At 38.6% G+C, this 27,351-nt stretch overlaps 1 long non-coding RNA gene across 1 annotated transcript in view; it reads right to left on the bottom strand.

The window, feature by feature from the left end:
* Positions 1-251: 251 nt before the first annotated feature.
* LOC122998541 overlaps positions 252-27,351 on the bottom strand; it is a 97,167-nt gene continuing 70,067 nt past the window's right edge. Inside the window, exon 3 of the long non-coding RNA XR_006407446.1 lies at positions 252-383. This is a non-coding gene — a long non-coding RNA (uncharacterized LOC122998541). The remainder of the gene's footprint in view (positions 384-27,351) is intronic.

Genomic DNA, 27,351 nt, shown 5'->3' with positions numbered 1-27,351 from the left:
TACACGGCCTTGTCCTTCCTCTTCCATGATTAAGGAACAAAAACAAAAAAATCTGATTACTTCAGACAGCCAAATAACTTTAAGTGCATGTAAACACACTGATAGATGAATGTCATATGACTTGTAAGACCATTGTGTGCGCTGTGTTTGATGACAGAGATCATGATGTGATATTACACATGGGCGGATGTCACCATAAGTATGCCATCTTCCTCTCCAACATGTGTGTCTTAGGTTTGGTACTCACAGTATTAGGATCTGTTGTTTGGTCAGGTCAGGTATCCAAACACATATTGAATCATGTCAAAAAGTTGGAGTCCGATTCTTATAACACCTCTTCTTGAAAGCTGTCACATTTGTCTCTGTTGGGTCTCTCAGGTCACCTAAAGGAAGTTGAGTCATAGGAGGACATACTGTAAGTTAGTAAAGAGAAGTTATGGACGTTGGTTGTTAAATGAGCATGTAAAACTCTTCAGTTTCATATAACCATAGTCTGCAAGCTGCAGAAGAAACTGTGAAATTGACAATGCTATGAACAGCCTGTTTTACTGGAATGCACCGGACTTAATTGATATGAGCACAGAAGGAGAAGCAGTCAGCAGGTTCCACTGAAAGTATTTATTATCTTTTTTATTCAGTCAGATTAAGGTGTAGTTGAGTTGTTTCATTTTCTACAATTGAAAGAAAGTATACATAAGAATTAAATTCAATCAACTCAATCAGTACATCAATGCATCTGTAATTTAACTGATCATAATAATGTCAGAATTAACTAAAGAGATCAGATGTACAACTTTACAATGACAAAGTAAACATGACTTGGAATATCAAATAAGATGGAATAAACTAGTCATTCAACACACTCAGGAACAAAGAACAAAGGACAAAGGATAACTGCTCAACCAAAGTGCAAACAGTGAATGAACACTCAATGCACCTGTGTCAGCTGCCCAATTAGCACACCTGTGCCTGGGAGTGTGCTCTTGTGCTCCCAAATCCAACAGTCATGTGACCGCCTCTTTCAACAGTGTATTTACATGTGATTTTGAATGTTGAAGAATTTTTGCTGAACAAACTGTGGGTCTTTGCAATCTCTAGGTACTAAATACAGAAAAGACATGACATTTCAAGTGAAAACCCAACCTTTTTATCAACTTTTTTTTTGGCATTTTGCCTATATTTGACAGTCAGTGGAGAGAGACAGGGGACACAGGCACAGAGAGATAGGGGTATGACATGCAACAAGGGCCCTGCAGCCAGGAGTCAAGCCGTTGCAGTTAGGTGTGAGTGCGCTGACTTTAGCAACTTCAGGCCTGTCATGAGATGTATCTGGTACCGTACCAGCAGCACATGATCAGCCCTGGAATTAAAACACAGAACATTCAAACTCCACTGTAGAGTGCAGGAGGGAGCAGAAAAACCATATTTGTAGTTTGTAGAATTAAAGGATGGTAAGTCTGTTTGAGGGGAAATAGAAAGATGAGGACATCAGGGTCAGGCAGTGACTCAAATCTATGTTTTCATACAAGGTTTCAGCCCTTACAAAATCTGTTTCTATGTTAGTTAGTCCCATGAAAGGAGAGGACTAGCTGGTGTCTAATAATAAAGCATTAATACATCTCCTCATTAAAATTCTGTGACCATGTCAGAGCACATGTCCTCCCAGAACCCACTGCTGCTTCTCATCCTAATGGGAGAAGATAAAAGCACAGAGAGAGAAAGGTAGACACAACAAGGTTTCATAATGTTTGGTAAAGCCTTGTGTTCTGGCTTCAGGCTGCTCCGACCAAGGTGAATAAACAAAAGCAAATTTTATGTCTCACTGCAATTAGTGCTCTCTTTACTGAACAATACATCTCTCTGTTAAAACAAGGCTCTCGTTAAGGTCTGCATCTGCCAGACGTCTGTCTCTGCCAACTCAGACAGTCGGGGTAGAACACTAAATGACAGAAAATCCTACTGGATGAAAGAAAAGAAGCTGCAGTCTTATGGCAACGGACAAGAGAAACCAAATTAAATAGAGTCAGTGTGGTACTGCATAATAAGCACTGTGTCACAGCAGTCTAGCATAAAAAATAGATTGCTTGATCCCTGAAAATGACCATTCAGTGCACTTTCTCCATTAAAACCCTGCCTGTACCTCCAGAGATGTGTAGCTTATATAAAGGGTTATTTCACTCAAAATAAGAGTAAAGTGAACGGATTTTCTCACGTATATGTAGTGGTATAGAGATTTCTGCCAATGGAGGTGAATGAAATTTCATTTGTGTTGCTCACAGCATAACAAAATTACATTTAAAGACATCAACAACAACATCTCTAGACACAGTGTCCCTGTTACTCTGCGTAATCCACAGAACACAGCTTTAACAGTTTTTCATTAGGTTGATTTCTTCAGGATAAAGTAGTTCCAATTGGTATGTTCCAAAACCGAACCAGAAGAGTGCCGATTTGAGCCAGGTGGGCGTTATTTCCATGTAATTTCTATTCAACACACACAACAGCATGTGCTGCTTGTGTTGACTTGAATTGACAGCTCTGTGCAGCAAGTAAACAAAGTACCACTTGACCCAATAGCACTGAAAACAATAGATAAACAAAAATAGATTAATAACACTTATCAGAGATGTAGCGGATGAATCTATAGGAAAAATGTACTGTGTTTTCCAACACTTAAAAGCTGTAAAAAAAAAACAACAACATTAAATTAAAATGTATTATAAAAAATGTATATAAACATTAAATTTACCATATCATGCTGCTGTTGCTTTCTCAGCTGATAACAATTTAACGTCATAATTGCCCCCTGCACCCTATCTAAGCGTGCTCCCACCTTTGCCACTACATTCCAAGCAGTATTCCTGCATGACCAAATAGAAAGCAACCACTCTGTGCTGAAGTTTTTGTTCATTCAGAGTATCTAGGACATTGCCTCTTGTAAGAAAAATGTTGCTTTACAATTATCTTTGAGCATCACAAGTAAAAATTGTGATGCTCCATTGCCTTATTAATTTGGGTGGAAGCAGAAATCACAGACATCTTTGGCAGGGGTTGTTATTTTGCACAAACCAATCAGTAGTGCAAAAAGTATTCCTCACATTAACGTGATTTTCAGTTGATATGGCAGCTGAAGTAGCAGTTGCTAGGAAGCAGCTAAATGAAAATTTGTCATGTTGATCAAGGAAAAATGCCTGTTCAGGCATTGTAAGCCAATTTACAACAACCTGTAGGGTACTGTCAACCTCATCCATGCTTGTTGCTGTTTTGTTCGGAAAGGATTCTCGCTCTGGCACAGGAAGATGACATACCTTCTTAAGGATTTAAACACGGATGGTGGACATGCACACAGTTAACGGTTAATACAACACTGGGTATATGCATATGCCATACAACTATGAATAATTTGGATGAACTGACCCTTCAAGGCCCCTGAGTTTGACCCTCATTTGACTGCTTGGTGTTTATCTTGAAATTGTAGCTGAACTGCTTGAAAAGACAACAACCCGCGCTCCTTGAAAAACCATATCCGTTGTAGTGTCATGTGACTTATACCTCAGTCACAGTGACAAGCTGCAGAATATCCTCCCACAGAGATTTCCTGACTTCTTTGGTTGTAGTGGTTAGCTGTTGCCAAGTACACCTCTGCTTTGATTCTGGCAGCACAATATGCTTAATGAGATTCCAGAGCCTGCAAGCAGCGTCCCCAATCTCTCCCTATTCCCACCTACAGCAGCCCGAGTGCCCACACTGACTGGTTGTGGGCTTAACATTGTTCGAGTGCAAAGAGGCATGAAGCAGTAAAAGTTCAACTAGAATTCAGACAGTTATAATTTCATGCTGTATAATTGAGACACTGCTGTTGGCATACGTGTCGCGTAGGTCATCAACAGCTGTCACTCTAGATTATGGTCGATGTAACAGAGTGAAACATGGCACAGTGGAAAATGGTTTCTCTAACTGTGTGTGGACTCTGTTCCTGAATCACTTTTCAGCACCTTGCAGTGGCGCTAATGTCATTTTTAATGCAGACGCCCAGTCTGAAGTCACACATGATAAGAAGCCTTGAAGGTGATGAATGTGTAAATTAAGGCATGTCCATCTTAAGGTTATGAAGCGCAAATTTAAGTCGTAACCTATGGCAGCTGGTTTCATTACACAACCTAAATGCTACAACACCTCATCTGTAGCCATCAGTTTGATGTAAAACAGTCTGCATGCTCATGAATGTCAAGTACTGCAAATAAGATGTGGGCAATGAAGTGCCAAAACATAGAGGGAAATTAATTAAGCTGTGTGGTCTCTGAATGCTTTATTTGAATAAAGCTGAGCCAAAGTAATCAATCAAGATGCTTCCTGTCATTTATGTACTCTTTAAGGGATCAATCAAGGCGGATGGAGGAAGCTAAGAAATCGTTTAAATGCGTGTTTGTTTACCCTCTGTGTGTCCAGTGTTTGCTATTGTTTAATTATGAACAGGATCGCACAGCCAACATCGCTTCTGTCAGCGTCTGAATTGTATTAGAGATTCATTCACAAGAATACAGCAGTATGGGGACAGCAGGAGTCAACATTGCTGAGACACATACTGTGAATAACACTTCTACTGTATGTGCCATTAAAAAGCTCTATGCTGTGTACCAAACACAGATGTGTATGCACACAAATGTCTACAGCACATTAATTAGATTGTCATGAAATAAGACAAAGAACAACAGCTCCATGGCAAAAACACACACACACATTGCTGATTCAGATGATACATTTAAGTCTTGTTAGTCATCTGATCTCAGCCACAGAGAACACATCTGATTCCAAACCAAAGCCACAACTGGACTTCTGTAAGGAGCGAGTAGATGGCTGTGCTCCTCTGGAATTACATTCATTTAATCCTCTTGCATATTAATTGCTGAGTGCAACGTGCATGCAAAGTAAGCAAGGGAATGGTGGTTGATTAGTGGAACCCAGAACAGAATTGTACGTTTGTATATCTATCAGGGGACATGAAGTCTGTTTTGAGACTGAGATAAACTTAACATCTTTCAAACGTGTTGCTTCTGGTGTTGTGGGAATATCTCCAGCCAGATACTGTATGTGTGCAACATATTGGCCACTTACACATACACAAACACACAAAAGGGACTGATTCCTTCAAATAGCAGACTTTGAAATCGTTATATGCTTAAAGCCATCAAATGTACAGCAGATCTGTGTCCATCAAGTCTACTGAGCACTCAAATTTATCATAACAGAAATTAGCATTCAGGTAGCATGTCATACCATATTTCTCCAATCCATAGGTTGAATTGTCAGCATGTTGCTGAGAGGGACAGAGAATGATGACAAAGGAATATCTAATTAACAACATGAAAAAGTTAATCCAAAGAGAATCCATGAAACATGATAGTTGAAGGCTGTTTTCATGGATTATGAGTACATTGCTTATTATTTATTCATTGCTGGAAAAAACTGGTTCACATGAAATCCTTCTCTGCTAATTGTAATACATTCCAAACACCAGTAATGCCTAATTTGCAGCTAGATGTTTTCACTATGTACTATGTATATAATGTAAAATCTCTCTGTCTGTGTTCTGTGTTTCTTTGTTATTTAGCTTGATATGGACTAAATATGTGCCAATCACTCCAGTGATTTAGTATTGTCTTCACCCTCCATAAAGTTAAAGAACTTGCAAAAGACAAATTAAAAAAAAAGACCTAGAGTCGACAGCCATGCTAGGCACAGCAGTGCTTAAGAAACCTAGGTATAATGTTTACCATGTTCATCATCTTAGTTTAGCATGTCAGCATGCAAACATTTGCTAATTACCACTAAACACAAATTACAGCTGAGGTCATAAACCAAAGTACTGGACAAATTTAAATTTTGACCTGTTGATTGCACTAGATGAATAATTAAGGAATCACCAGAGGTGATAAGTAAGTAACTCTGAGAGACAAAAGCATGTGTGTAACAAGTTTTGTGGCAGTTCATCCAGTAATTGTTCAGACATGTCACAAAAAAACATGAAAGTCAACCTCATGGTGGCGCTAAAAGAATATGTCTTCTGGGGACCATGAACTTACATCTGCTCAGTATTTTGTGCTGATGTGATGGTGGTGCTATAGGAAAATCCAGGAGATCACCAATTATTAGGATTATCTGGGCTTCAAGGATATCTTTGCCAACTTGCATGACAATCCATCCAATAGCTGTCAAGATATTTCACCAAAAAAAAAAAAATGTCAACCTCATGGTGGTGCTAGAGATAAAGTCAGAGGATCACCAAAATTAGTAGGCGTGATCCTCTGGGGGCAATGATTGTTTGCACAAAGATTAATGGCAATCCACCCCGTGGCTGTTGATTTTTTTCTTTTTTGGACCAAAGTGGTGCATCAACAGACTAAGATTGCCTCCCTCTGCTGCTAGCATGGCTAAAAAAGGTCAAAATCAATGCAGCAGAGATATCCTGAATTTTAGTCCTTAGTATGGGTCAACTTCCAAACACACTGGTTCCTACACTTCCCATCATGCTGCTTGATAGATTGTTTGACTCTCCCTGTCTGTTAACACTCACATTTGTCATGCAGGCTTTCTGTTAGGAATTGTAGTCTCTAAGCAGACATAACCAGTTGATGTCTCATGGGTAATTTCTTCAGACTTTGTTTCTGGAAGCTGAGAAGTACTCCCCATACTAAATTGACTTTGACATCTAAGATTGGTGTCCCTGTAACTTAATCTTAACAAGAAGAAGAGAAATGAGTCATAAATCCCTCATTAGTCAGTGGTATGCTTGCATAACGCAACATTTAGAAAGGAGTGAGGAAACCCATAAGTCCTAAGAGTTTCCATTGACTTTGTCTTGTCTTTCACAAGTCTCTGCACAGCCTACAGTACATACTGTACATACGCTTTCTTACCGTTATTACCACCTGAATGAGGATCATCAAAGAGCTGGTGTACTGTCCTTCCAAATCAAATCCAATCTCTCTCTGCAAACAGACCTGTCATAATAACATGGCAGGTTGCTGAGTATATCGTGACATTATCTATCTGGAGGGATTTGCACATGACACATGGCTGCAAATGAGGTGTCTCAAAGACTCTTGGTCAGAGAGAATGCTACGCACGTCCCTCTGCCCTGCTGTTGGCAATGTTTTGATCCAAGCACTGGGCGGTTGGACCGGGGCTGTCCCTTTGAATGCTAATGAATGATGTCTTCAAAGAAGCAACGCTCCCTAAAGTCACCTTACACTATTGGGCATGATGTAAAAGACGACTTCACACAAACAGTACCGTGTGTGGAGACATCAAAGTACTGGCCTTATGCAGAGAACAAAGTTTTGCACGATGTAAAGCATTCTCATATCTTAGCAAGCCACTCTGAGGAGCATATCCTACATTAATGACACTAGATCTGCTGGTTTGAACTGAAGATCGGGTTCAATAAGGGATGCATTGGAAGAGAATAGAAACAGTTTGCAAGGAAGTGGAAATATGTGATATAATAGTGATGTGTCGTTGCAAACTAGTCGGCTCTATGAGTTGGCTCCTTTAAGTGAACAATGAGAGCCAACTCCCACCTGAGAGCCAATTTCTTTTTTTTCTTTCTTTTTTTTGTGAATTAATGCAAGACAGAATAGGATGATCTTTTCGCCACACTGTTCAGGCACACGCACTCCATGCACTGACTAAATGTTGTGTTGATGTATATGTGCGTGTGACCAATCACATGTGATGACAGACAGAGATCCATCAAATTAAAAGCAGGTGGAGGGGCTGACGGTCTACAGTTGTGAGGGACTGTAGCTGCCCTGTGCTGTTTTCCCTTTGATTTATTTCATTTAGCATTTTTAACACTGGCCTGACACTGTTTTGGATAGTTCAATATAAATAAAACATTACACATGTGTAATAAAATAAATAAATAAATATAAAATTATGGTATTCTGGAAATTATAAGGTTTATACGGAAGTGTAATGCATTCACTTCAGAATTTTTTTTTGTCAATTTGCACAAACAGGTACAGTGGGATGTCTCAACGTTAATACTATTGGAGAGGACATCTGGATCAGCAATCTTTAGGACTTATCTGATAACCTATTGGCAAAATAAAACTTACAACAGGTCAAACACGAGAAAAGAGGACAATGCATCATGGCCATAAAAGAACACGGAAAGAACATGAAAGAAAATGCATACAAGTATCTTTCAGGACCTTTGCCTCATTCAGGAGCCATCCTTACCATAATTACACTACTTTAGGCGCAACGAAATTCAGACGGCAGTGTTACTGTGTTCAGGATTTTGAGGTATCTCGTTTAATTTTTTTCCATGAAAACTTTTATCAGAATTCCAAGATAATTATCTTGTTAATTCAGAAAAACAGGGCAATAATTTTTTTTCTCAAGTGAATGCATTATGCTTCCGTAGGTTTAGTGTAATTACATTGAATAATTTAAGTGATATATGTGCACACATAACAATCATAGGTCAAAACATTGCTAAATGTGGCTGAATTATAAAAGCCAGAAGTGGTACTAAATGAAGAGCCGTTTGGGAGCCCCTGAGAGCCCACTCCTATTGCTGCACTGAGTCAAATGATATGGCTCACAAAAAAGAGCTGGAATTTCCATCACTATTTTATAACAACATTTAGAAAAAGTTTCTGAAGAAACACTTTGTGACATAAAAAGCTCAATTTCCCTTTTCTTGTTCTCTTGACTTTAATCATACACTCACACACCAGCGCACAAGCTAACACTTTGTCTCACCCACTTAAACTGCTATCTTCCCAGTGCCAATGGTCCAACAATGCCATACATTTTAATAATATACATCATGTGTCTCACTTCTTCTAGATGTGCATTCATATTTTCAGGGTAACACTGCTATATGCATAATCAATGTTCTGCAACAAGGTGGACAGCTTAGCAAACGATTAAACACTACTGTGACTTTTTGAACCTCCCTTGGAATGAGCCTACCATGTTTTTACAACACTGTAGGCTCAGTGCAGAGGAGGTGAACCTGAGCTGTTGTTGGATCTATCTTTAGCTCTGCAGCACCGTTGACACAGCTTGTGGATTGCTTCACTGGGGCCTTTGCTACATAATTTATCTGTGTCTGAGCAAAGCACTTAAAAGGAATAAATGTTACCTCGGCTCAAACTACCATAATCATTATCATGGTGCTTAACAGTTGCAAGCAGTCTCACTGCAAGGCTTCCTAAGTGTCGGGAGTAGGGGTGTGTAAGGATGGAGGGGTGTGCTGTAAAGCAGCTTGTATGGGTTGTTTGGGATGCTAATTGGTCATGGATATTTGACTACCAATCAGAGATGAAACAGTTCTATAAAATAATAACATATAGGTTATATATTTTAGAATTGCATTGAATAGCTATAGTACAGTAATGAATGTCTACAATTTTCAATAACATGTGCTGGGTTGGGACAGAGGATACTTATGTGTATTTCTCTAAGTACATTATAGTGTACAATTCTTCTTTACAAAGCCAAAACACAGTAATATATTTGGTCAACATCGAGTTCAGACCAATATCTGAATTTTTGGAATTCTGAATCTGTCTGTTAAATATTATGCCCGGAATTGTGCCATTTTGGTGAAAAAAGCATGTCAAATGTCAAATTTGCAGTAACCAAAAAATAGCGCTAAAAAATAAACTGCTGTTACTTCACTTTGGTTTGGTCTTCTCTGGGCTCTAAAACATGCCGTCACACATACTGAAAAAAACATTCATGTCAGCCTCCAGCTTGTAATTTCAAGATGGAGATATTGGATTCTGACAGCTACGATATCTCCCACTTGTGAAAAGAACTCCAGAAGTGTCAAGAAACTGCTGGCAATATGGCTGCAAAGCCACCATCGGTATCAGATACAAGTAAATAAAATCCAAACCTTACTCTGTTTTCAGACAGATAGATACCTAGAGATATTTTAATTCCCATGAACTAGGGTAAGACAGTACATACTTAAAATAAGCTTTATTAAACTTCCTTTTCTGTTTGTTTTTTGTATAGCCTACTGTTCCCCTTCCATTCCCTGAAGATCATCCAAAGTACCTGCAATCTGGTTATGTAGTTTCTATGCAGTGTGTTGTTCGGGTAAAATAATCAGCCTAAAAAAGCATCTAATGAAGACAACACAACCTTTCTCTCTGTTAGACAGTTTGCCATCCAGCATGAACATTTCAAACACTGTTTTTCCTCAATTTCAGCGCCTCTGTAGTTACTGCTCTCAGTTCTGACAATGTATGACATAACTAAGTTTGCACTTCTCATAGCATAAGACTGAGACACTATAAAGAGCTGCAAGACGGTGAGAGACCTATAGTGTGGCACAGCACACTGTTTAACACCCTGACAGGGTGATGCCTCTGAGAGATGAGTCGGTGTATTTATAGTCTCATTTGCATGCAAGATATATGATGAAGCTGCATACAGTAATTGACTGTGTAAGTTGAGCCCTCCAGTGCTGTACACAAGATGGAATATTTTAGCTTATGACAAGTACACAAGGGGGGAGGGGTGCATTATGTATGCAGGGTAATAACACATTCTAAATTCCAAAATTCTTTGTTGTTGTAAAATCTGTTTTGGAAGAATACCGAGATGAGGCTTACATAAAGAGTCTGGGCCTCAAGCTCATGTTTGTCTCCTGTCAGGTTGTAATGTACTCACTTATGTATGCAGGATGTAAATGGTAAGCTAGATTACACCCAAAACAGACTTCGAAATCAAGCTTCATATGACATCATTTTATCTTACATCATACAACCATGCAAAGCTGCTGTGCATTATCTTCCTTGTTTACACAAAGCGAGATCCATTTGCATGCAAAAGATCAACTGGCTGTGGATTTGTTTTCCACTATTTCTCCTCACTCCAGCAAAAAGGTGTGTGTCATTTATGTAGCCACAACATTTCTGTCTTTTTCTACCTAAACCATAACTCTGTAAGTCTTCAACTACATTCACTTCAGTAGAACAACAGCTCATGTACGTAGGTGGTGTTGCAGTGGTGACACTATTCTCCTGTGGTGGAAGGTCAGTATTTGACCACAAAGGATGGCATTTGAAAAGGTCAGCTCATACAGTATGAATACTCTTTTTTTTAACTTCTACTCGAGGCATACAATCTCTTAGTGTTGTCTTTTCTTTTGGCAAATAATTAATGGGCAAAACTGCACAAGTAAATATCATATATCATATACTATAAACAATCCAAATATCCATTTACAGTTTACACTTCACATTTGGAGAACTGATGCTTATCCTTTACCCAAGTCAAGGCTCAAGTTTTGCTCCAGATAAGTATCAAGTGACCAGTCACCTGATGACCACTGAGCCATGTCTATTCCTATGATGAAAACCGTGAGATTTGGTGGAAAGCTCTGGAAAAAGTTAATAAGTGGGCCATAAATTAAGATTATTATGTCGAAAAACGCATCAATAATTTAATTTCTGTAAACTGAATGTTTTAAAATTAATGCATTAAACTAATGATTTCACTTGTTCATTCGGCACATATTGTATTTTGTTATTGTTATTCTTCCTATACATTTGCCAGTGACAAATGTGTGTTTTTAGACAACCAGTTCTATGCCCCAGCTCCTCAGCTTCAGTAAAATGTTGTGAAGTATATAGGAACAGATAGACACAATTAATGGAGCATAGTGTTGTTTCAGGCAGAGCACTGAAGTTGTGCTTGCATAAGCTGACTGTCTTCACAATCATTGGCTCATTCATCAACTTTTTGGCTACCAGCTGACAATAACATCAAATCATATTCATACAGGAGTACTGCACAGCCATTGTAGCCCGACAATTCCCATTTTTACCTGCTGATACCCTCATGCCAACGCTGTATACTGCTGCAGCTATGTGCATACAGGGTATATACCATGTGCTATATGATCACTTCAATGATTCATGTGTTTCTGAGTGCTGCTGCTTGAATGTTGAGGGTCTGAAAGGAGAACCAATTTGGCAGGGCACAATGAACCAGTGGTAAAGGCTCAACTATATAATAATTGGCGGACTTTCTGGGGAATATCTGGTCTTATTAGGAAAAATGGCATACATCCCAGACTTTATTGGACCAAAAGCATGACAACCAATAGTTGAGACCAGGAGGCAAAGTTGCTGTCCCACACACTTCTCTGTGCTTCCATTAGAACAGTTACCCACCCAAAACCCCATAGTAACTGTGTCTGTCCCCCGACCATTTAAATCAATTAAAGCAAATGAAGAACTAAACATGGACTCTTACAACACAACATTAGATCATCTAAAAGTGTATTAATAAACAAACTAGAAGAATATGTCAGCCTAAATGAATCCACTCCCCCCAGTCATATTAATACTCACATTCCCTGAGACACCAGCCGAGGAGGAGGAGTTGCAGCCATTTTCAACTCAAGCCTAATTATCAACCCTAGACCTAAACTTAATTATAACTCATTTGAAAGCCTTGTTCTTAGTCTTTCACACCCAACATGGAAAACTTTACATCCAATTCTATTTGTTATAGTGTACTGTCCTCCTGGCCAGTACTCTGAATTTTTATCTGAATTCTCAGAGTTTTTATATAATTTAGTCCTTAGTACAGTAATAAACTAATTATAGTAGGCGATTTTAATATTCATGTGGACGTCAACAATGATAATCTTAGCACTGCGTTTATCTCAGTATTAGACTCAGTTGACTTCTCTCAGAGTGTAAATAAACCCACTCACTGTCTTAACCACACACTCGACCTTGTTCTAGCATATGGCATTGAAATTGAACATTTAATAGTCTTTGCACAAATTCCTATTTTATCAGCCCATAATAACTTTTGAATTCCGATTACTGGACTGCACGCCATTAGACTGAAATGTCTTCATTAGATGTCTATCTGATAGCGCTATAGCTAAATTTAAGGAAGTGATTCCATCAGCATTTAATTCAATGCCATGTCTCAAGACAGAGGACTCTTATGCTAGCTTCAGTCCCTCCCAAATCGATCATCTTGTTGATAGTGCCATAGGCTCATTGTAGCACTCAACTCCATTACCCCTTAAAAAAAGAAGATAAGGTTGATAAGGTTAGGATGAGGTTAGCTCCATGGTATAACTCTCAAACCCACAAATTAAAGAATACATCGTAAAAACTTGAAAGGATATAGTGTTCCGCCAAACTAGAAGAATCTCACTTAGTCTGGCAAGATAATCTTAAAACATATAAGAAGGCCCTCTGTAATGCCAGAGCCACCTATTATTCATCATTCATAGATGAAAATAAAAAACACTATTGATTGACTAAAACTCTGTTGATCCATGTATTCCTATAGCTCTAAGTAGTAATGACTCCATGAGCTTCTTAATGAAAAACTATTAGAGACAAAATTCATCACCTCCTGCCGTCAAAAGGTACTGATTTATCCTCAAACATAGGAACCTTAGAAACAGCTGTAACCCTAACCCGATATATATTTAGACTGTTTTTCTCCAATTGACCTTCCAAGACTAACTTCAACAATTTCTTCATCTAAACCATCAACCTGTCTCTTAGACCCCATCCCAACTAGTCTGCTTAAGGAAGTCTTACCCTTAGTTAGCACTTTTTTATATGATCAATCTGTCTTTAGTAAAAGGCTATGTACCACAGTCCTTTAAAGTAGTTACAATTACAAATAATTAAACCTCTTCTTAAAAAGCCTTCACTTAATTCAGGCATTTTAGCCAACCATAGACCCATATCTAACTTTCCTTTTCTCTCCAAGATCCTTGAGAAATCAGCCGCCAATCAGTTGTGTGACTTTCTATATAACAATAGTATATCTGAGGATTTTCAGTCAGGATTTAGAGTGCACCATAGCAAAGAGACAGCACTGGTGAAAGTTACAAATGACCTCCTAATTGCATCAGACAGAAAACTTCTCTCTGTACTTGTCTTGTTAGATTTTAGTGCTGCATTTGACACCATTGACCATCACATCCTATTACAGAGACTGGAACATTTAATTGGCATTAAAGGAACTGCATTAAGCTAGTTCAAGACCTATTTATCAGATCGATTTCAGTTTGTACATGTTAAGGATGAATCCTCCATGCACACAAAAGTTATACACAGAGTTCCACAAGATTCTGTGCTCAGACCAGTACTACTCACTTTATACACGCTTCCTCTAGGTAAAGTTATTAGGAAACACTCCATAAATTTTCATTGTTATATAGATGATACCCAATATATTTATCGATGAAGCCAGATGAAACCAATAAGTTAACTAAACTCCAAGCATGCTTTAATGAAATAAACACCTGGATGACCTGCAATTTTCTGCTACTAAACTCAAACAAAACTGAAGTTATTGTGCTTGGCACTAAACACCTTAGAAACACATTATTTTTTTGATAAAGCTTATAGTTAGGGCTGGCTCAGGCTTGCCTTGGACCAACCCCTAGTTATGCTGCTATAGGCCTAGACTCCTGGGGGACTTCCAGTGATATATTGAACTCCTCTCTCCTCCTCTCCCTCTCTATCTGTACGCATTCATGTACCATTAATGCATGTTAATAACTTGGCATCTTCCCCGTAGTTTTGAGCTTTCTCATCTTGCAGGTGTCAACTTTCGGTTGTGGACCGCCTGTTGCTGGTGATGTCCAATGCTACTACTATTATTATTATTAGTCATATATGCCCACTGCTACCTCTATTATTATTTCTAACATTTCTTTATATATAATCTAATATTTCTATTATTATTATTGTTTTTGTTGTTATTGTTGTTGCTGTGCTTCTCTGTGTCTCTCTCTCCACTTTGCCCCTCACTCTTTCTCTCTCAACCCAACCAGTCTAACCAGATGGCCGCCCACCTAGAGCCCATTTCTGCTTGAGGTTTCTTCCCATTAAAGGGAAGTTTTTCCTTGCTGCTGTCGCCAAGTGCTTGCTCATGGGGGGAATGTTGGGTCTCTGTAAATTACAGAGTACGGTCTAGACCTGCTCTAAGTGAAAAGTGCCCTGAGATAATTTCTGTTGTGATTTGGCACTATATAAATAAAATTGACTTGACTCAACTTGAACAAACTCTTTTTCCCTCAGCAAAAGGGTGCACAGCATTGATGGCACTGATGTCTCAGCTCATGAGCGGGCAATCTGCTCAACAGTGTTTCATAGAAAAAAAATGTATCACTCAGGTAAAAAAAAGCACCTGTTTTGACATCCAATTACTGTCACAGAAGTATTAACAGATATTCAATAAATATGCATAGTGCTGACAACCTAAATGCATCATTCGACACTTCCATTACCCAAAAACAGGGTATGTTAAAAGAAGTTGGACCGTTTGAATGCCCTTCACACACACAGCCACTGCGTTTGTCATCAGGACAGAATTTAATTAACATCAAGACATTTTTATTAACATCAAAGGCTTATTAACTCAAAGGCCATTTATTGTCCATTAATAAAAATGTCAGGGTGTAATTAAGGTTTAGCCCTGTCACATTTATGGATTAAGTATACTGTAAGTTGAGTGACGGATGGATACATTGTTTGTTGGTTTATAGACGTGGTGCCAACTTGTAACTGCAGTTGCCTACGCCTGTGGACTTAGCTTGGTTGCTAAGTGATTCAGTGTGACAGCCAGCCACCAGACTCTGCTTCCTGTCAGGGTTAATCACAGAGGATGAGGGAAGTTGTCACATTTTGATGCTGACATCTGAAAACACTGAAAATACCTCATTAAGCACAGAACTCCATACGGCCATTTTCCATTCTCAGTGTCTGTATCTTTTTGAAAATGTTTAGTTTTAGCAAATGAGAAAGCAAAAGCAAATGAAGTCTGTATTAATTTCAACTTAAAAGCAACTGGATTATTAATTAATTAATTAAATTATGGAATTTAACCACTATTGAATTTTAATGTTGAAATTTAAATACTTCTGAATTTATGGCATTGACATACTTTACTTTGAAATCAATCTGTATGAATTTATGTGGTTTAAATTTAAATTCAAGTTCTGCAATTTCAACGGTGTATCTCCCCTTAACTTCTCTTTCTTGGATCATCTGACTGACAGAAGGGTAGCCTGATGCGACACAGGTCTGATCATTTCCACTCAGGCTCAACTGCTTGCTCAATATGCTTGATAGCCCACATAGAAGTAATTAAGTGATTATTTCATCTGAATTTCAGTGTCTGAATTTCGTAAATCCATTGTGTGCAACTTGATTTTTATGACATTATTTGCATTTTGTGAACCAAAAATGACTAATTAACTACTAACTAATTAACTTGACCCACAGATTAAACATACAGTTACACACAACACTTTTCATAGCTGTACATTACACATCAAACAGTCATGACAATCATACATATCGCATCATATCCCCCGGATTCAGATCTCAGTTGATCTTGGTTAAGCACTGGGATAGATTGATGTATAAAAGAATTCTTCAGCCTGTTGCATTTAATCTGAGGGACTATAAATCGCCTATTAGAGGGCAGAAGTATTGATAATATACTCAAGATGTTCTTAAATCCTTCTGTACATGTTCGAGCTGGAATCCGATCCAAAATATGACCATATGACCAATATGACAAGTAAACTATACATGGAAAAACCTTAGCAACAACCTTAGCAACCAAGGGTACAGAATGGACAGCCCTTCATGGGCATGTGCAATGAACCGATGTCACTTTGTCAGCAAGGTAGAAAAAACTGTCGCAAATAAAGCATTCAGGGCAGGTTGCAGCCCACGCTTTTGACTTGCAGGGAGCTTTTCTACATAAATTCATCTCAAGAAAACCAGATAAAGCATAATATGAACTCCTTTAATAATATTCAAACCATTATAGCATTTCTTTGTTTCCATAATTCCCTCAAGAATATGTTCATCTGCCTTTTGAGGTTAAGTGATTTGTAACCACACACACAGGGTGAACAGAGCTGGTCAGTGTGCCTGTGTTATGTAAATGAACAACTTTTGTATGTCACGACCTTGCATTATTGTAGGAGTTTAAAAAAGAGTCAAAGCTTAAAGCCCTGAAGCATTGTCTGTTGACAGATGTGTTATTTTCTGAATGTCTTACAACATGATGTAGGCCTAACACTGGACCTTAAAAACAGAAAATAGACAAAAGAAGAGCATGGAGGCCTTTGGGAAATCTCCTCTGCCACTGAAACACATCTGCAGACTCCTGAGCCAAGCAGACCACATACAGCACGGCAGGTACATAATCAAGGAGAAACAATTAAAGGTTTCAGCCTGTTAGGTATAATGGCTGTACCTCTGACTGAAGTACCTAGTAATTATGTTGTCTTTGTGAAGCTCTGTGTGTGACACAGAAAGATTTTTCTTTTTAATTTTTTCCAACAAACACCAGACAGTATCCTAAACTGCCAAACTGGATTGATAGGGACGTATTACACTACTTAACCAAGTACAATAACAGATTCCCATACACGTATAGACTATAGAAAATAGACAAGGCTTACTTACGTTGCATTATGATGTATTTGACATCAATTAGCAGTTCTTAGCAGAATCATTTTAGTTTTGCTGCAGTGTGATCTTTGTCACACATCTTCCACTCCTATATGACAGCCTCAATTGCCCTGAAATTAATTAATAATCTACCAACCCCATATCCTGGAAATAACATTCATATATAATTTATTTGCATTACAAATACTATTTGTATTATGCTGCCTGATTACATTTTTTATCAACAGAATATGGAAACATTTAAAGGTGACATGTGCTTTTTCTGATTTTCTGTTATTTATATGCTGTTATGATGTCAGATATATATGTTAAACATGGTAAAAGTTTCAAAACAAACAAGATTAACATACGTAAAAAAATGTTCCCTTCAAGTCAAAGGCCAGGGCTACATGCTGACAAGCTGGTGTCAGATCATCACGTATGTCCATAAATGCCTGTCCGTTCCACAGCCTTGGTTGCTAAGGTTTTTCCATGTGTTGTTCTCACTCTCATATTTTGGACTGGATTCTGGTTCGAACATGTACGGATGAATTTGAGAAGATGACATTTTGAGTGAAGAATGAGAAAAAGTTGTGAAATCCTACTACTATAGTTTGTTGCAATGGTTTGTTGAGGTGGCCGTCCGAGTGTCCAGAAGTCAGCCGTGATGCAGCTTCAGGAAGCTACCCAGAACAGATCAGAACAGAGTTGGCTCATCAGGAGGTGGGGCTAAAGAGACTGGAGCTAAAATAGCTTGTTTCAGAGCCCCAGATTAAAAATATAGACCTGGAAATGTGCATATTATGTCTCCTTTAATGTTGAACATATCAGCAAAACGCTCATTGTCAGTGTATTTAGTTTTCCCTACAGCATGATTAACAATTTTATGGTTATGCTTAAGTTTCTGAAGGCTTGTGTAATGTGTTTAAAGTGTCCAAAGTCCAAAGTGTCTGATGCCTTTACTGCAGAAACAGACTGTGAACTCAATGGTCTGTCAAACAGCCATGAATTACTGCTGTCAGATATGAAGAGGTGAGCTCAAAAAGACAAAAAGATAGTCTGAAAAATGCTAACTGCCAGAGAAAATAATTCTGACTGCTACACAAATGTGGGATTTACGTTCTGCTTTAATGGAAGTATTTCACTTTTACAAGAAAAAAGGCTTCAAGGATGAGAACTCTTCTCATTGTAATTAACAGTATCTTTTAGGTAAACTTTCCCAACATCACCAGTGTGAAAGTGTGTTGTATCTTCAAAATGTCTTTTTTCCAAAAACAGCTGGGGCTTGTATTATAATCAGGATCGTCTTATATGTGAGCCAATATGGTACTGTGAGATTTACAATCTAATTATCAAACCAACAACCAATCTCACCAATGGCAATGTTGACGTTCTATCATTCATATCACAAAGTAATGAAGCCAAAATATGCACTTGTTTATTTTAGTTTGCACTGCATTATTTCACACTGCTTTGCAGCAAAAGTTGATTCAGGTTTAACTTTTTTTTGCCAGACAACCCTGCATTTTAATTTATTTTTATTTTTTTGTCTGAACACTCTGTGCCGGCACCCCCACTGCGTCGAGGCAGTGGTCTCATTAAAATGAATTAGGAGTGCTGCATTTTTCACACAGTTCTAATGTATGTCTGCACTTGGCCTACGGATGTTATTTTCTTGATTTGAAAAAAAAAAAAGAACCATGCCCCTGAATGTAATCCAGGCAGCAAACTAGTAGAATGTAAACTTATTTTCTAAGAGATAAGGTTGCATTTATGGATATTACATCATTTACACATCAGTAATGAAAATAATTGAATGAAAATCAATGGACAGACAAATCAATAAAGAATCTGGTAATAATGTCCCAGAATATTTTTAATTAAAAATATAGCTCACTGAAAGAAATCCCCTATCAGTGTCTTTAACAAACTGACCTGCATATTACGTTCTCAGGTGCTGCTTTCTATGTCCGCTCTGATTAATATCTGGCAAACACACATACACACATTAAATATTCCTGACCGTGAGATCAATTAAACATTCACAGTGCTGTCAGTCGGTGAAATATGAGTGAACTGCTTTCACTCTCTTTGATTAAATGCTGATGTTTTTTGATAACACTCTGCATCCTGTGTGCAGAATGCTGCAAAAAAACAAAAAAAAAAACAGAAACACCCCAGAGAGGAATGAATGAAGAAACAGGGCTGGCTCTATATTTAGCGTTAGCATCAGCATGGAGTGAGCTCCTCTGATGAGGCAAATGAAAAGTTGCTCCACATTTGCATGATATGGTACTTCTGTTGTCTGACAGTACAATGTATGTCATCAGTTAATTAGATGGAGAAAAACACACCCGTCTATCAGTAGCTCCTTTGATCAATAAAACATGAAAAGCTTTGTCAGCAGTCACTCAGTCACATTCTAAAAAAAGACCACTGTGGGGGTGGGTGGGGGTTCTGTTTACAAGAAGTATATGTATTTTCAGTTGGTATCCTCTACATTTAGTAATTCTGTACAGATCACTTATTATTAGGGATCAAGCATGAAAGTGAGAGGAACCTATTGTTTTTGTAAAGATTATTATTATTATTATTATTATTATTATTATTATTATCATTCCCCTATGCCATTGCATTTCTTGGGGGTTTGGGATGCTCAAAAACTCATGAAAATTGGCACACACGTCCGAACTGGCGAAAGAAGTTCTGTAGTGTTTGGGCTCGGGTGTGGCCAGCAGGCTTCATAGTGCCTCCAAACGCAGGGCCATAATGGGATAAAGTTGCTTGGGTGTTTATGGAATTCAGTGGGATCATTGCTCTCATTATTCTGGTCATAATACATATTTCTTGAAATTTCTTCTCCTGACAGGAAGTCAGCCATTTCAGATTTTGTGCATCAGTTTTCATTTTATGAACATGTTTGAGGCCTTTAGGTTGCGCAAAAAGTCACAAATTTTTGCACCTATGTTCAAACTAGCAAATAGTTTGATTTAATATTGCAATTGGGCATGGGTGTGGCATGTCAGGTCTATAGCGCCCCCTAATTACTTTTAGCATTTTTGAGGTGCTAGGGGTGCTCGTAAACTCACGAAACTTTGCACATGCATCAGAAGTGGCATAACTTGATATCTGATATGGGTCTTGGTTTTGAGTGTGGCAAAATGGCTCGAGGGCCCCCCTTAGAAAATGTCAAAGTCAAAGCCCCCACCTTTAAATTTGACGTATATGTACAAAATTTGGTGGGCAGATGTAACATTTCCAGACTTAAAAAAAAGCCTCTTGGGGCCATAGCCTAAGTTCAGCAGGAAGTCAGCCATTTTGAATCTAATTTAACAAACAACTCCTACAGATTTAACTCGAGCAACTTCAAATTCAGTAGATGACATCTAAAGACCTTTGCAATACAAAACTTTGAAGCTTTTCAGTTTTCATGAATTTTTGGGGCATTAAAAAGTAAGTTGTTGTAACACGACTTCACATAGTCCAATCTGCCCTAAATTTGCCATGCTTGATAAGAGTCCAGGCCTGAACACATCTACATGTCAATATTGAGTCATAGTCATAGTACCAGCTACTGACAACAGGTAGTTAGCCTGAAGTCAGCCATCATCCAATTTACATGAAATTTACATGGTGTGGTCCACACATGATATACAGCAACATGAAGTATAATCAGTGGGTGTTCTCTAATGCCACATAGTGGACACAGGAAATGATAGTTATATCCTACATGCAATGTCCAATATTCATGAAAATGCATATCCATGTCAGTTGCCCTATGGGTAACAGGAAGTGAAGCCTAAATGACACATAGTTCATCAAATGTATACACAATTTCCAATATGTCTTCACCAGCACCACATATTGCACACAGAAAATAATATTTTACCCATTTACAGCGTCTGATAATCCTCAAAATTCAGAGCCGTGTCGACCAACCTCCAGTAGTAATACCATGGCTGCCGCTCCCTCCGATGCGCGAGAGGGGTGAGGACCTGTTCATCGCTGCTTGCAGCTTTAATTTTAATTAAGTTTGAAGAATGGCTAAGAGCCTTGTTTTATGTCATTAACTGGTATTAATCATCAGGTATTTTTCTGGCCCTGTGGCCTCTGCAAGATGGTTTCATCTACTGTAATTAATTTGTTTATTTGTTTTTGTTGTCATCGTTGTCCCTTTTTAACTAGGAATGCTACAACAGTATTTCACCAAATGCTGCCTTAAATACTGGTATTTCATGCAATATCTTCCAAATAGGTAGTTGTGTGTTGTAAAATGTCACTGTTTAGCCATTATAAGTCTCTGGGATTTGTGTGAATCCTTGTATCACATCTGTCACTGTGACATTTCATAAAATCTCCAACAGTGATACTGCTTGCAATGTAATTAAGAGATTGTAAACCAAATGGTCACCTGTTGTGTCAAGCAGTGTTCATAACATAATCTTTTGCTGTTCAGAAGTGTGCATCATTAAGCCCAGGCAGTGATTTCAGATAATACTGCACTATATCACTCTGTAATTCACTTGATAATAACATAATCTTTACATACAGTGCAATTAACTCAAGTGGGAGTCTCAGGGAAATTAAGGGGAAATAAAATAAGTTGTTATTTTAATTACAGTAGTTAGCATAATGCAAACTCCCACGATGATGTTTTGCAGAAAATGTTCCCAAGACAGCATACAATGTAGTGGTACCACCACATTTTAGATTGACTGTGCTCCTCCTTGTTGCTTCTACAAAAGATTTCAGAAATTCAGGTAAAGATGAATTTTAATGTTTCAGATGCCATATGCCATGTTTTTTTCACGAAAGTTTTTTGAAAGTGTTTTTGGATATGAACAACATCCAGGTTCTTATGGAGTAAAGCTTCTGAAAGCTTTTGTGCAGATGTCTAATACTTTTACATTTGATAGATTATTAGATTTACATTTCACTATTAGAAATTGCACAATCATGACAAGTTTTATTCTTGTTGGTGTGACGAAAGTCCATGGTGTGTCCAAACAAAGGATTCATCTTCAGTGGCATTTAAGTGTGCTCAGTAAATTTTATGTCAGTCTGCCCGTTTCAAATTGTGACCAGATGGCAAAAGTCAGGGTGGTCGCCAAAAGAGAGAAGAAAAAAAAGTGTCCCTAAAGGAATTAAGTTTACATTTACAACTCCACACCTCACAATTTACATCCAATTCCAACTTTCATTGCCAATATGAGAGGAAGCATTATATATAGTGAGGTGGAGGGCCTCAAGAGACCTTTAATTAACATCCACCTTTTTGTTAACTGTAGCAATCGGCAGAGTGACCTGTGACAGTGTCAGGTAAAATGTCTGTGGTGTACACCTGCATAATTGTGAATAATTGGTACCAGTTACACGGCCGTGGATAAGTCAGTGATTGTGAAGCATACTGAAAACAGGTGAGGCCAATCAACTGAAACACTCGCAACTTCTGTGCTCTGCCTGAACTAACATTATACTCTATGTAATTTGTTATACCTACAATCTTTCCTTAACTGTAACCATACTGTAGTTGCCATGCACAGAGATTGTTGACATTCAGAATTTTGAAAACACTGTCATTGAACATTTTGTGGGATTTTGTAGAATCAACATTATCTGGCAAGAGGGTTGCATGACCAAAGACCAAAGTCATTCTGACCTGACAGAGGTGCTATCCATCCCACATTTTGGACATATCTTTCTTCAGACCAGACTGTTGGACAAACAAATGAACAGACTAACCAACCAATTGTCATTGCTCTCCTTTAGGTCCAGCCACTAGCCAAACAAAGACTGTCTCAATGTACAACATATGAGGTGGATCTATGAAGCATTGAGTACATGTCAATGGCTAATTTTTCAATATGCAATCCATCAGTCACATTATACATTGTATATGTTGTATACGCTCAACTGGGCCAGCTGTAGATGAAAGATGACATTCTGTGATAGGCAAGGCAAGTTTATTTGTATAGAAAATTTCATCAACAAGGTAATTTAGAGTGCTTTAAATAAAACATTAAAAGCATTAAGACAACGTGCAAAAGAAACACATTATAAAAGGACATTTAAATTAAAATAGTTATTAAAAACTTAAGAGAATGGAGAATAAAAATAAGCTAAAATAGAATAAGACAGATAAAATATGAGAATCAAAGTTACAGTGCAGAGTGTGAAATGAATCAAAAAATTTGATTTAATTAAAGGCAGTGGCAAACACTGTGTCTTCAGCCTTGATTTAAAAGAATTGAGAGTTGCAGCAGACCTGCATTTTTCTGGGAGTTTGTTCCAGATACATGAAAACTGAATGCTGCCTCTCCATGTTTAGTTTTGACTCTGGGAACAGAAAGCAGACCTATACTAGACAACCTGAGATGTCTGGATGGTTCATAATGTAGCAGCAGATCAGAAATGCATTTTGACCTTAAACCATTCAGTGCTTTATAAACCGATAGCTTTAAATCAATTCTTTGATAGACAGGAAGCCAGTGTAAAGATCTGAAAACTGAAGTGATCTGATGCACTTTCTTGGTCTTAGTGAGGACACGAGCAGCAGCGTTCTGAATCAGCTGCAGCTGTTTGATCAATTATTTAGGGAGATCTGTAAAGACACCTTTACAGTAGTTGAGTCTACTGAAGATAAATGGATGGACAAGTTTTTCAAAATCCTACTGAGACATAAGTCCTTTAATCCTTGATATATTCTTAAGGTGATAGTAGGCTGACTTTGTAATTGTCTTAATGTGGCTTTTGAAATTCAGGTCTGAATCCATGACTACACCAAGATTTCTGGCTTGGTTTGTGGTTTTTTAAATTATTGACTGAAGCTGGGCACTGACTTTTAATCATTCTTCCTTGGCTCCATAAACAGTTACTTCACTTTTGTCTTTGTTTAATTGAAGAAAATGCTGGCACATCCAATCGTTCATTTGTTCAGTGGACTTTCGGCTTGATTCAACCGGGCGTGTCGTGTTCCCACACCAACACAGCTGCCAGAGCTGATCGCTGCCACTCTAGTCAATGCTTGTGGTCCCACCAGATGCAATGCAGTGTGTTTCAGAAGTGCCTCAGAAGTGGCTCTCCGCTCCGCTACACTAAACATATGTGCCTAATCTATTTTTAATGGAATGGTGCCCAGCTACACAGAGCACATGAACTGGGCAGGAAGTCAAATACAGGAACAGCATTGAGCATCCGGTCAATTTTCAAAATAAAACACCCTGTGTAGACTCTCAATCATATATCACATCAGTACATTAACATTACATTGTAACCAGTGGCACCAGGCCAGAAGTCAACCAGCCAGAGGATATTTCACACCATGGATGATGAGAGGTTCATCTTGGAAGCAGAAAATCACAAGATACCCCAGTCCCTGTCTTCCTCTCCAGGTAGAGGGGTGGCTCTCTTCTCTCTGGTGTTGCTGGAGCAAAATGATTTGCTTCTGAAACACTCCCAGTGGGGTATGATGCCGTGCAGAAGACAGAACAAAACCAAATCGCAGCCAGAATGTGACACAACCGTGTCCAGTGGAATCAAGTCATTACTCAGTGCTTGTATTGGACCACAGTCTGCTGGGGATATGGTAATGTATATTTGTGTGTCATCTGCATAATTATGGTATCATTTTTTGTTGTTTTCCATAATCTGAGCCAATGGAAGCGTGTAGATGTTGAACAGAGGAGGCCCCAGCATGGAGCCTTGGGGACCTCCACATGTCATTTTTGTCCGCTCAGATGTGTAATTACCTATAGACATAAAGTCGTTCCTATCTTTTAAGCGGGATTCAAACCAGTTTATTACTTTGCCAGAAAGTTCAACCCAGTTTTCCAGTCGGTCTAGTAATATTTTGTGGTCGACCATGTTGAATGCACCACTAAGATCCAATAATACTAAGAATGAAATTCTGCCACATCTGTGTTTGGGTGGATGTAACTGAAGACCTTAACAAGAGCAGTCTCAGTGCTGTGGTGTGTTCAAAATCCTGACTGGAAGACATCAAAACAGTTGTTTAGTGCCAAGAAGTTGTTCAGCTGTTGAAAAACAGCTTTTTAAATGATTTTACTTAAAAATGTAAGGTTTGATATGGGCCTATAACTGTTCATTAGTGAGGCGCCTAGATTGTTATTCTTTTTTAAGAGTGGCTTGATGACTGCAGTTTTCAGGACCTGTGGGAAGAAATCTAAGAGAAGAGTCGTGCTGACAATTTGTAGAAGATCTGAGGCCATGCCATTTGAAACATTTTTGAAAAAGCCTGTTTGGCAGAATATCAAGGCAGCAGGAGTAGGATTTTAGATGTTGTATCTATAGTTGATCAGATTAAATTGTGTCATGATATTTGAAGTGATTTTAAGTGGACACAGGGACAACACATCTTGTACCTGATATGGAGGCACTGACTGCAAAGTCTCTCTTTATAGAGATCATAATGAATTTGTTTTTCACCACCTGCGTTCAGCTTTTTGACTCTTTTCTATTCTTACCAGCATGGAATTTCTCCATGGAGATATTTTCTTACCAGAGACCACCTTCACTTTTGTAGGTGCAATGGCATCAATAACAATTGTACTTTTAGAATTGAAATTATCTACACACTCAGTGACTGAGGCCAAAGAGAAGGCAGGTGTGGAAGAGAAAGCCTGAATAAATATTTCACTGGTGTTTTCAGTGATATACTGTTTTGTGATTACCTCTGAATATTTGCATGCACAGAGACAGCACTCTCAAAGAAAACACAGGAATGATCAGAGAGGGCAACATCAGTCACCATAACCTTAGAAATGTTCAGACCCTTGGAGATGATTAAGTCCAGAGTGTGCCCCTTGTTGTGTGTGGGCTCTGTCACATGCTGAGTCAGTCCATAGTTATCAAGAACACAACACAGTTCTTTAGTCCCTTTGTCCTGGAGGTTGTCAACATGGATGTTTAAATCACCAACAATAAGTACACAGTCAAAGTCAATACAGATTATAGACAGCACTTCAGCAAAGTCATCAAAAAAGGTTGCACAGTATTTAGGTGGCCTGTAGATATTTAGGAACATAGCTCAAGAAAAGGAATTCAACTGAAGAGCCACATATTCAAAGGAAACAAAATTTTCATAGCATATCTGCTCACATTGGAGGGAATCATTAAACAAAACTCCACCTCCTTTCTTAGCCTTGCAGCCTGGACCCAGCAGATATCAGTTAGGGCTTGCATTGTTTTGTACACAATAATTAGACATGCTGTGCTTTTATCAGACTGGAGAGAGAGGGGTTCGGGAGGTGGTGGGTGTCATAACTGTGACAATTGTGTCAAAATTGGCTGAGGACTTAAAGCCAATGGTGGAGGTGGACACCGAGGGGGGTTTAGGGGAGAGAAAATAGGAGAAGTGTGAGGGAGGGGGTGGGGGGTAAGTTTGGTCAAAGCAGTGACCTGCTCTTTCTTCTGGACAGTGAGCTCCAAGAGCGGGGAGGAAGGGGAAAGGGTGACTGGAGAGGAGGGTGACCTGGATGGGGTTTGGGGTGGGTGAAGAAGGTGAATTCTCAAAGGTGGTTGTTGGTGAGTGGGGTGGAGACTGCTCTTCTTTTTGGCTCTGATAACTCTCATGTTTAAACCTCTCTTCAGGTGGGGGCTGAGGTGGCTCTCTTTCAGGGTTTCTGCTATATTGTGTTATGTCTTCTTCATGTCTTGATTCCTTTTGTCTCCTGTCCTTGGCAGAGGGAACAGATGGGTGATAAAAAAGTTGAAATTGTCAATGAAGTGCACTAAATGGATGGTAGATGCAGCTGAGAGCCATGTGTTTAGTGCCAACAACCTGCTGAACCTCTCAACTCTTCTGACTGGCGGTAGCGGGCCACTGATAAACACCTCAGCA

Source organism: Thunnus albacares, chromosome 15, assembly GCF_914725855.1.
Source record: "Thunnus albacares chromosome 15, fThuAlb1.1, whole genome shotgun sequence".
Lineage (NCBI taxonomy): Eukaryota > Metazoa > Chordata > Actinopteri > Scombriformes > Scombridae > Thunnus > Thunnus albacares.
Note: the sequence above shows the minus strand (reverse complement) of the source record. Positions and strands in the feature narration are given on the sequence as shown.